This window comes from Lactuca sativa, chromosome 1 (genome assembly GCF_002870075.4).
Source record: "Lactuca sativa cultivar Salinas chromosome 1, Lsat_Salinas_v11, whole genome shotgun sequence".
NCBI lineage: Eukaryota > Viridiplantae > Streptophyta > Magnoliopsida > Asterales > Asteraceae > Lactuca > Lactuca sativa.
Window position 1 is genome coordinate 100492287 of NC_056623.2, and position 10682 is coordinate 100502968.

At 35.0% G+C, this 10682-nt stretch overlaps 1 pseudogene; it reads left to right on the forward strand.

Moving 5' to 3' along the window:
* The first annotated feature begins 2555 nt into the window (after positions 1-2555).
* On the forward strand, positions 2556-3472 carry LOC111899453 (probable E3 ubiquitin-protein ligase RHC2A; annotated as a pseudogene).
* Positions 3473-10682: the final 7210 nt, after the last annotated feature.

Consider the following 10682-nt stretch of genomic DNA (forward strand, 5'->3'; position numbering starts at 1 on the left):
GTTACAATCACATGTGATTGACTAAAGGTATTTTACGTCCAAAGGGAGGTGTGTTCACGACCACACTTGAGTTTACGGCCAAGGGAAAGTTTACGGCCACACCAAGTGTTTACGGCCGTAAACACCCCAAGATGATGCATTTTGGGTCTTGATTCTTGTTTGTAGGGTGTTTGTCTAATGGATAACAAGATGATAGAAGGAATTCTTACACCTTTGGAGGACTTTAGGGAGTTTACGGCCCAAGATCCTTTGAAGGGTTTACGGCCGTAAACCCTTCAAGATCTTGAAGATCTTGAAGATGGTGTCTTAGAGTGATGAATCAAGGCTAGAACAAAGGGGTTGTTAAGCATGAATAAGTAAATGATGGAACACTTTTGATTTTGGAGTTAAATGAGAGCTTTTCTTGGATGATACTTGAGAGAGAATGGGTAGTTTACAACCAAGACTTGGAGAAATGAAGAAAAATGAAGCAAACTATTATATATAGCGGGGTAATTCGTGACTAGGAGGGTGTTTACGGCCGTAAACCCCATGTGTTGGGTTCTCTGGTTCGATTTCATTCCTCCAATACTAAGCTAACACTTTTCAACTTCTATTCCATAAGTGCACTAGGCTTAGAACTCGTTAGAACGACCCTTAACAAGACTAAAAGGCAATAGAATATAGACCGACTTTTGGTGGATTGAATTAACTTTACAAGATAAAAAAAATTCCGGGTTGTCACAGCATCTTTATAAAAACAATTATGTAAAGTTGATTTCTGAAATAGTGATGATTTTAATTTTCAAAAGACCGAACAAATAGGTATATTGAATTTGTTTAAATTTTGCTGGAATGGAGTTTTAAAATACCGTTAGATCTCCCCCTGATGTGCAACTGGTTCTTGCACATAATGAGGAGGCATGCTCAACATTCAAACTTGTAATATTAATCTTGATAACCAACCGAACCTCCAATAATTCATGTTTTTGAATTTTTTTTCTTGTGTTTATGTTAAAGTTTTGTTCTTTAGTTTGTCTAGAGAGGATGAAATGTATGACACTTTTTGGATTTTTAGGGTTTAACGGTTAGCTCAAGCACCTCAAAAAAGATTTTTTTTCTTTTTCTTAAAGAAGTGTGTTTGCCACATTTTTATGTGTAAGCTATGAGTTGTAATTGTTATAATTTGAAGTAATTAAGAGTATTAAGATGTTTAGTTTGGGGAAAATGTACAGTTGATTAGAACGATGTTTAGAATGATGTTTTCATGATGAACATGATTTGTTGTTTATTAGGTTATAAAATTGTGAATCAAAAAATGATAATATTGGAAATGGGAAAAACGATTGTTATTGTGAGGATTGAGTTACAGACTACAACTATAATTCATTAACGTACAACTATTATAACATGTTGGCTTTTCGTATGAGTGCACATTCATGTACGCCTTCTTCAGTATGTGTTTGTGTGTGTATATGTTTAATATCCAATGTGTGTATGAGGTGTTTATGCTCTAGTTACAAGTTTTAATAGGTGTGCTTGTGTTTTTTGATTTTTAGTATCTATGTGTGTGTTTTGTTGGGAGAGAGAGAGAGAGAGAGAGAGAGAGAGAGAGAGAGAGAGATGGAGAGAGAGGGGGTAGGTGGGTATGTAGGTCCTTTTGTAGTTTTAATAATAATAAAATATTTAAAAAAGAAAGAAAAATGAAAAATAAATATATTAAAGGTATAATAGTCATTTTAATTTTAGGAGGGACCAATTCCATAACAAAACATGTTGAAAATGACCACCAATCCAAAATTTTCAATGTTAGTACCAGTTTCCTAAAAATGTAAACCAGAGGGACCTTATATACAATTTTGTCTAAATTTTATAATAAATATTAAAATGCCAACCTTGGGAACCAAAGCGCGTAATTTTTTCCAAACACAATAACTATCAATGTATAAATTTCAAAGTTTGGACCTAGCAGTATCCGGTGTTGCCCTCCCTCCTTGAGGTCGAGGGTTCAAGTCCCGTTAGGGACATAGGTGGAGATTAATGAGTAGTTTAGAAATAGAATATTTTCTATTAAAAAAATGTGTAACAAACCATAATGACCAAAATTATAATTTAGCATTGAAAACTAGTTAGACCTAACATATAATTTATTCATTTGTTAAATTAAAAATTATATGGACCACAACTAATTAATCCATAAAGACTATAGGACCAAAAAGTATAGTTCACTCATTTCATAAATGGAAAATGATACATTAGTCCAATGATATTTTTTGAATTTATCGAATCAATCCCTATATTTGTGTATTTCATGGAGGAATACAGTAGACATTGACATGTTTATTTAATCCCTCTAACTTGAAATAACATGTCTGTCCATGACACACAATCGGTTAGAGAATATATGGCCGTCCAATCAACATGATGTGGATAACACGTGGTTGTCCACTTGGACCTAAGGTTTATTAAGAAGGTAATAAGGGTATTTCACATATAAATTTTGATTAAATTTTGTGTTTACAAACATGTCTAGGAGCTCACCTCTGGAATTTTGACGGTGTTTTCCTAAAGCCACGATGTACATGCTTGGAAGTAATGATCGGTTAGATCTAAGGTTCTGGCATGAAGGCCATCCAAACACTGGGGACATTTTGTCTTTTAATCCGATTATTGTTCTTCAGTGTACCGATAGAGGTGGGATTTAGAATTTAGATAATGGAAAGACAAGTTTTGAGTTGTATTATGATGATGGAGAAGGTTCTGGTTTACAACCTTTATTGCCGACAATGTTAGAGTTTTTGATGAGGTCAGGGTTGACCAGTTGCTCGATAAATTATCCTAGATCAAGATAAATATATTAGGTAGGGTAGAACATCCATTGACGTCAAAAGTGGTTGTTAAATCGATGTATACATTCATAATTTCGGATTCACAAGTTACCAACAAATTACACTGTGATGTCTACAAAGAAGCGTTTGTTCTCGGAGCTAAATTTTGTGAGATGTCATGTAACCATATCTACTATCCCGATTGCATTCTCCCATAGCTAACTCTCCGCAAATTCTATCTAGTTATCAACCATGAACTCCCAACAAATTTAACTAATTCACCCAATCTATAAGGCTCAGACCAAACATAATAAGAATCAACGACAATTGGATTAACAATATGGAGATTACCTGGCGGTGGATTTGTCGTTGGAAGGTTCGTCGACGGTAGAAGAACTGGTTGTGGAAAGAGAGAGCTTCAAGTTGTCTAAACGAAAATGGATGGCGAGTTCAATAAAAGTTCAAGGTACACTGAGGAGGATCATATGGGAATGGAGAAGGAACGAGACTAGAGGAGAAGGTGGATTTGGTAGAGCTTTCGCAATATTTTATCATTCTTCGGGAGATCAAGGTCCTCTTCAAATTCAAAGGGTTCATCCATGAACAGAAGTCGGAGTTTATCCATTTCAACTTTTGGTAGAATGGGAAGTAGGCAAAATAGATGAGGTGGCAAACAAGTCATCGTATTACCCCTTTGCTTATTCCAAAAGGACCAATTAGACCCGAAAAAACAACTTTATTCCCTCATAAAGCACGAAAAAAAAGTTAAGGGACTGATTCGAAAATTTCGAACAATATTGTTGGACTAATGTATCATTTTCCATTTCCTGAATTATAAACCAGAGTGACTACATTTTTTATAGTAACCAAAATTGTACTTAATGAAAACCAAAATTGTACCTAATGAAAATTCAGTATTTATTTAAGCCTTTTTCTGAAAATTCAATATTTAAGTAATATATGGATAAAAACTTCAATTAAACTATGGATCAAAAATGTAATTCTAAGTATTTTGTAAATTAAAACTAGATAAAAATTATAACATATTCAAATTATAAACTACAATAACTAAAATTATAACTAATACATAAAAACTACTAAAAGCAAAAATAAAATTGTAACATCCATAAAATTCATGAAAAATTTTAACTTTTAAAACAGCCCAAAAATTATCATTGTTTACAAATAGTTTTCAAAACATGTTTAATATCAGAGTAATCCCAAAATCATGAAAAAAAAAACATGAGGAGGTGCACAATCACGCCTTCGCCTTCCCGCGATCCTCTGAGGTACCTGAAAAATAATCCAAAATTGTAAACTTAAAGGTTAGCAGGTTCCCCTAAAATACCAAACACAAACAAATAACACAATTATAATAAAAGCATGCAATGGGTCCACAGCTAACAAACTGGATTATCCGAGAGCCCACAACATAAGTCTGGCTTGCCCCTAGGACCCACAACTTATGTCTGGCTTGCTCCCCGGCCTGATCAGTTCTCGGACTGAATACCACTAAGCCCTCAGTATGATTATGGCATGCCCTTCCCTACCCTCAGCTCGTATCTTGAATGCTTATGAGTCCTCAGTATGAGTCTGGCATTCCCTCCCCGACCCTCAGCTCATATCTAGCTTGCTCTAGGGTTTGTTGGCTACAACACATAGCAGTACAACCTCAACCCAACCCACACAATATGTCGACATATAACAGATAATATCATATATAGATAAACAGACAATATCACAGGTAGTCCTATAGATCTACCAAACTAGCAAATCAAAACTAGCATGCATATTTATTCCATACTCAACATATCAACAATATCAGGTTATCAAACCAATGGGCCGACCTTGGTGCCTTCGACCCGAAAGTACAATGAGGAAAGCCCACTCACAGTTGAACAGAACTAATAAGGCTCGACTCCGAATCTTAGCTCCCTACTCAATGCCTACATCCACCAAGTGACCAATTCCATCAAAAATCCCAAAAATACCTAAAATACCCTAAATAGTCAAACTTTGTCAAACATGGTCAAAATCCATAATTCCACTGAGTCAACACAACTAAGTTAACTCAAAATTGGTTGTTCCATGCGAGTACGCGGGGTGTACTCTGAAGGTACGCTCAGCGTACACAAGCCTCGCACTGACTGATTATGGGGGAGCTGGTCGAGTACTCGAGGTGTACTCCTTTCTATGCGGCGCGTAACCTTGCAACTCCATTTTATTTATTTAGTGCTTAATTTCTTTAGTATTTAAGCTCCCACTTCATATCCAAGGTCCAGAGGTATACTAGAGTCATAAAGTTTCCAACTTTATGATTCTAGACGTCCATAAAGTCCTTAACACAAGGTTTCAATCCATTAAGACCTACATGGTGCATGTAGCCAAACTAGCTAAAGGGACCTCATTTTTATGGATTAGAACCCTTCCTTGGGTCTGAAAGGACAACCCAAAACATCTAAAACCAATCATGCATAAAAATGGGACTTTTGAGACAAGAAGAACCACAAAAGCTACCAAAATGAGATCTAAGCAAACAAAACATCAAGGTGAAGACTTTTTACCTTCTAGAGATTCCCAAGAAGGTGATGATCTCAGATCCACAAGCTTGCTTCAACTTCTAAGCTCCTTGATGCAATTCCTTCTTCCTTAAGCACACAAAGGACACAGTTTTAGCTCAAAATACACTCTTATGGGGTTAGTGTTTGCCAAAAATGACTCAAGGGATTGGAGGCTGGAAAGGTGGGGGTAAATGAGCTATAAAGGTGCTTAAATACCCCACAAACCCTAAAATTTAGGGTTTCACTCGGACATGAGTACGCCCAGCGTACATATGTGTACTCGCAGTGTACTAAGGCACACCTTATTACGCTTAGCGTACTCTTCCATCATCAAAATTACAAACTTGGGAATAGAGCTTCCCATGGCTACTTCCTTCCAATCCAAGGACCAAAATGACATAACTTAAAACCAAGGGATGAATTTGAAAATGCCTGAAGACTGGGGTGTTACAAAAATTCAATAATTTCCAAAATTAAAACTAATGGATTCAAAACTATAATTTCTACACTTCATGGGATATACAAGGTTGTATGCAGTGGATTCAACACCAACTCGGTACATCTGAGCTGGATTCGGTAAATATCGCGCCAACAACTAGACATGTCGAGTTCGGTGGCATAATGGGCAAGTTATTACCGATGAGAGAGTGTTTTTTTTCAATATTTAAATTTATGTCGGTTTATAACAAGTTACCATTTTTAATTCAAAATTTTAACCATTTTTCAACGTTTATAAATACCAACAACCGTTTTATTTTAAAACACATAACAACCTTCAGCTTTTCACTCAAACACTCTTCATATTTTGAGAAAAAAAATGGTTTCCCCGTCCAACCCAAAAACTCCAAAAATGAGCAAGAAAAATATCCAAAACACAACCACTTCAAACCCTTTGATACATATCTTCTTCCAAAATCAAAGTGATCATCCTATTTATTCACCTCTTACTTAACCTTATCTTGGTGCATACTAAACTTCATATCCTATTGATACCCAACCCCAACCCCAACTCAATCTCAATCTTAATCCCAACCCCAATTTTAATTCCAATTTTAAGTGCAATCCCAAATGAAAAATAAGTTCAACCCATTTGACAACCTTCCGACTTTCACTTCCAATTATAATCTCAAAGCCAAAGCCAATTCAAAACTCACTCTCAACCTGAAGTCATATCTAAAACGGATTCTGAGTCGAGAGAGATTCGACCTCAACCAGAACCCAAGAAAAAAAAAGGAAAGAGACATTTTAAGAATTGAATACCGGATGAAGATGTAACGCCCGCAGATCCGGGCTAGTCAATTTAGAGACAATGAACATCAAAAATGAGTTTTTAATGGAAGATATTTAGAAGGATTACTTTTAACCAAGTTGTAGTATATGTTACAAGGGTTCCATACATATAAAGAACACCGAAATCTGATTTATAACGAAGAAGTTATAGCTCGTCGAAGTTTTACGGCAAAACCAGCACGAGACCGGGAGACGTAAATAGTGAATTTACGATAGATGACTTTTTAGCCTTAGTGATATAGACAAAAGTTGTAGTATATGTTAAACCGAGAACATACAAGAAAAGAACGCCCAAATCTGACTTCGTATGAGGAAGTTATGAATTTTCAAAGATTTGGCTTAGCAATGCATGGCCCGAAACTCGAATTTTTGTTCGAGTGGTTTTTTGGCTTAAGCGGCCTAAATGAGAGTTGAAGATCTCATTAATAGGAACTCAACGGTAAAAAGACAGACGAAAACGGATTTCGTATGAAGGAGTTACGAATTTTTCGCGGTTATTTAACAGTCTAATTACCTCCTATTGTTAAATTTAAGATCGGTCGATAATTAGCCAACAAAGTCTAAATTAAAGTTGTAGATCTTGTTTTTACCTACGCGTGGATATAAGGAACATCAAAAATGGAGCTCGTATGCAATATTTATGATTTTTCTGAGTCGGGAGGGTGCTGTGTGAAATCGGGTGACGTGGCACAATCCTGGTCGTTGCTTCCTCCCCAAGGCTAGCCACCAGATGGTGACACCTGGCCATGAAACTCGACGAGTTGGAGGCCAACTCGATGAGTTTTGGTGATTTCCAGCCTATAAAAAGGGTGTCGGGGCATCCTCATTTCTCACACCTTCCAACTTCTCTTTTTCTCTTTAGAATCTCTCTCTAAACCTCCTTAAGCCCCCTAAAGTCTAGGTAAACCCCTAGCACCCGAAGGAAGCCCCAAGGCTCTCTAAGCCCCTAGAAAAGAGCCTTTCGGCTCGGGAACGTTGCTCCAGCGAAGCCTGGTTTTCGAGAAATCCCGCTGTAGGTTTTGTCCGAGGAAAATTGTGTTGAGAGTAACGAAGTGTTGTTCGAGGGTCGAGTCACCACCTTCTCAAGTGAGTGCATAGTCCCTTTCATGAACATGATTTTAATACAAGTATTGATTGAAGTATTAATTATATGTTTATGTGCACGTTAATTGATGTTGCCTGAAATACGTGTTAAAGAACATACCTGATTATATATGATGATTTAGGATAAAGAGTAAACCTAAATTAATTATGAGGAATATTGGGTAGTATTTTCTTACGAGTACAAGTGAGTTATACTCAGAGAATAGAACTTTAGTATATGTCATTGATCCGGGAGCATGGATTAGACATAGTCATTGTCCCTAGTCCGAGAGTATGGATTGGACATAGTCAATTGTCATTAATCCGGGAGTATGGATTAAGACATAGTCAGTTGTCCTTAGTCCGGGAGTATGGATTAAGACATAGTCAGTCGTCCTCAGTTCGGGAGTATGGATAGGACATAGTTATTCGTCGTTAATTCGGGAGTATGGATTTACACATAGACACTTGTCCCTAATCCGAGAGTATGGAATAGGCACAATTATTGATCCGAGAGCATGAATTAGATCCGAGAGTATGGGGTAAAATTTAAGGTCCGAGAGTATGGATAGTCTTGTTGTAAGGATTAATGGGGTAGGGTAAGATTTGCTTATATATATATATATGGTGAATTGTATATTTTGTGAGTTCTAAATTATATATATGATATAACATTGCGGGATTGAAATCCCTATGTACTCACCAGGTTTCCCAACCTGACCCACTCAGTTTATTTATATCACAGGTGTTGATATGAAGTCACATTACACTAAGAGATTAAGGAGATATAAGTCACTGGTGATCATAAATGTAAGTTCTGTTTATGCTTATGTTTCTTTATTGATGATGACATCCCAAATGTTTTAAAACGATTAAAAATACTTTTTTTCGGAAATGCTTTGATAACGTATTTATCATGTTTTACTGGGAACAAATTCCGCAACATTTTTATTAAAAGAGGTACTCTGATTTTTATAAAGCATAAACAAAAATTGGTCTTTTCTGGCCATAAAAATGGGGATGTCACAGCTGGTATCAGAGCATTAGTTTAAGCGAACTAGGAATATGGATTTATTTCTAGACTTAAACTTAGAATGCTAAGCAATGATTGTGAGGAGTGTGTATTAGGTAATACACTTGAATAGACACAAGCACTAGCTTATTTAGGGAAAATGTCTAACATGCTTTTATGTGCTAAATGATTTATGATGCTAAATGTATGATTGGATTTATGGTCTGTTGCCGACCGGATCTGGAAACTTTATGTGTTTAGATTTCTAAACGTTTAATTACGGATCTGGAAACTTCGTGCTTACAGTTTTCGGTTTTGGTTTCAAGTACTTCCGCTTGTAAGGGGAAGAGTTCAGGATGATTGTATGACACACACCACAGTTTTCAGCCTGGGAGGATTCACTCTGATATTTTGACATATGATTTTGATACATTGATAGATGATATGAAATTTTTGAGATACATGATTTATGTCGTTTTGATACTTATGGTTTTGTTATTATGATGTTTGATGAAATATGGGTTTTCTTAAATGATTTAAAACGAAAATTTTGAACCGTATTTTTGGGATGTTACATTGGAATACTGTGGTGTTGAAAAAGTGGCAAGATATCCAAAGTTTGGAATCATTCACGGGTGGTTCTTCTAAAGGAACCAAAACATCCGAAACCACATACAGTCAATCGTCAGATGCGCATGTTGAAATCGACATCAATGAATATAAGCCTATTGAGGTTCCAAGAGCTAGTCGTCCTATGGGAAGAGACCAAGCTAAAAGGAAAGGGTAAAGGGTCGTAAGTAGTTTAAGTAACATTGAGCTAATGACAAGAAAAATAGACAATTTGAAGACTACTTTGGAACAATACTTGGGTTTTGCAAAAAAGAAGGAAAATTTTTCGTTACATGACGAAAGATACTAGTAACCCTACCGGATGCAAAATAGAATTGGCGTTAAGCCAAAGATTGCTATATATATATATATATATATATATATATATATATATATATATATATATATATATATAGGTTCTATGAAAAACCTAAAAAAACCCTAAAAATGCATTAAAATGCATAAAAAAATAATTAGAGATCACAAGACTTTTTTTGACTTTATAAACGAAAATCGCAGCTTTTTCTTCAAATTCGTTGAATTTTTTTTTGAAAAAAAAAGTCGATTTTTTTTCAGCGGTTTTTTCATATATAAACTCAAAAAAATGTTTTATGATCTCTAAGTACTTTTTTTTATGCATTTTTATAATTTTTAGGGTTTTTTGTTTTCCAAATAAACCTTTTATATATATATATATATATATATATATATATATATATATATATATATATATATATATTTCGCAGTTTTAATATCTAATGTTGCGTAGTTTTAATATGGATGTGTTTTTTTAAGTGTCTTGTAATTTTCCTTCAGGTTGATGAAATTTAGTTTTTAGAAAAATTAATTTATTTTTATATAAATTAACTTTTGTTAAAAAAAATAAAAAACATGACAAAAATGGCAAACCATCATTTTTTAAATGACAAAGTTTTAAAGATGTAGGACAAATCCTACATGGTGCTAGCAAAAAGGATATGACTAAAATAATACCTCTCTCTCTAACCTAATTATCAAAATAGTTCGAAGTTTAATATAAAATTGTAAAAAAAATAAATATAGCCATACATTTCCATTTACCAATGTCCACAACATATGCATCATACCCAAGTCTGACTTCATACTATTGATAACCAGATGGTATAACTTTCCAAAACCTGTCCACATTCACATAATGAAGGACAAACATATATAAGGACAAACATGTTAAAAGACAAACATATATAAGGGCAAACATTTTTTAGGCACTTACCTTTGAAGATCCTTAAGCTTGGACAACTTCAGTCTAATGGAAGGACATATGGTTAAATCCCAAAAGTT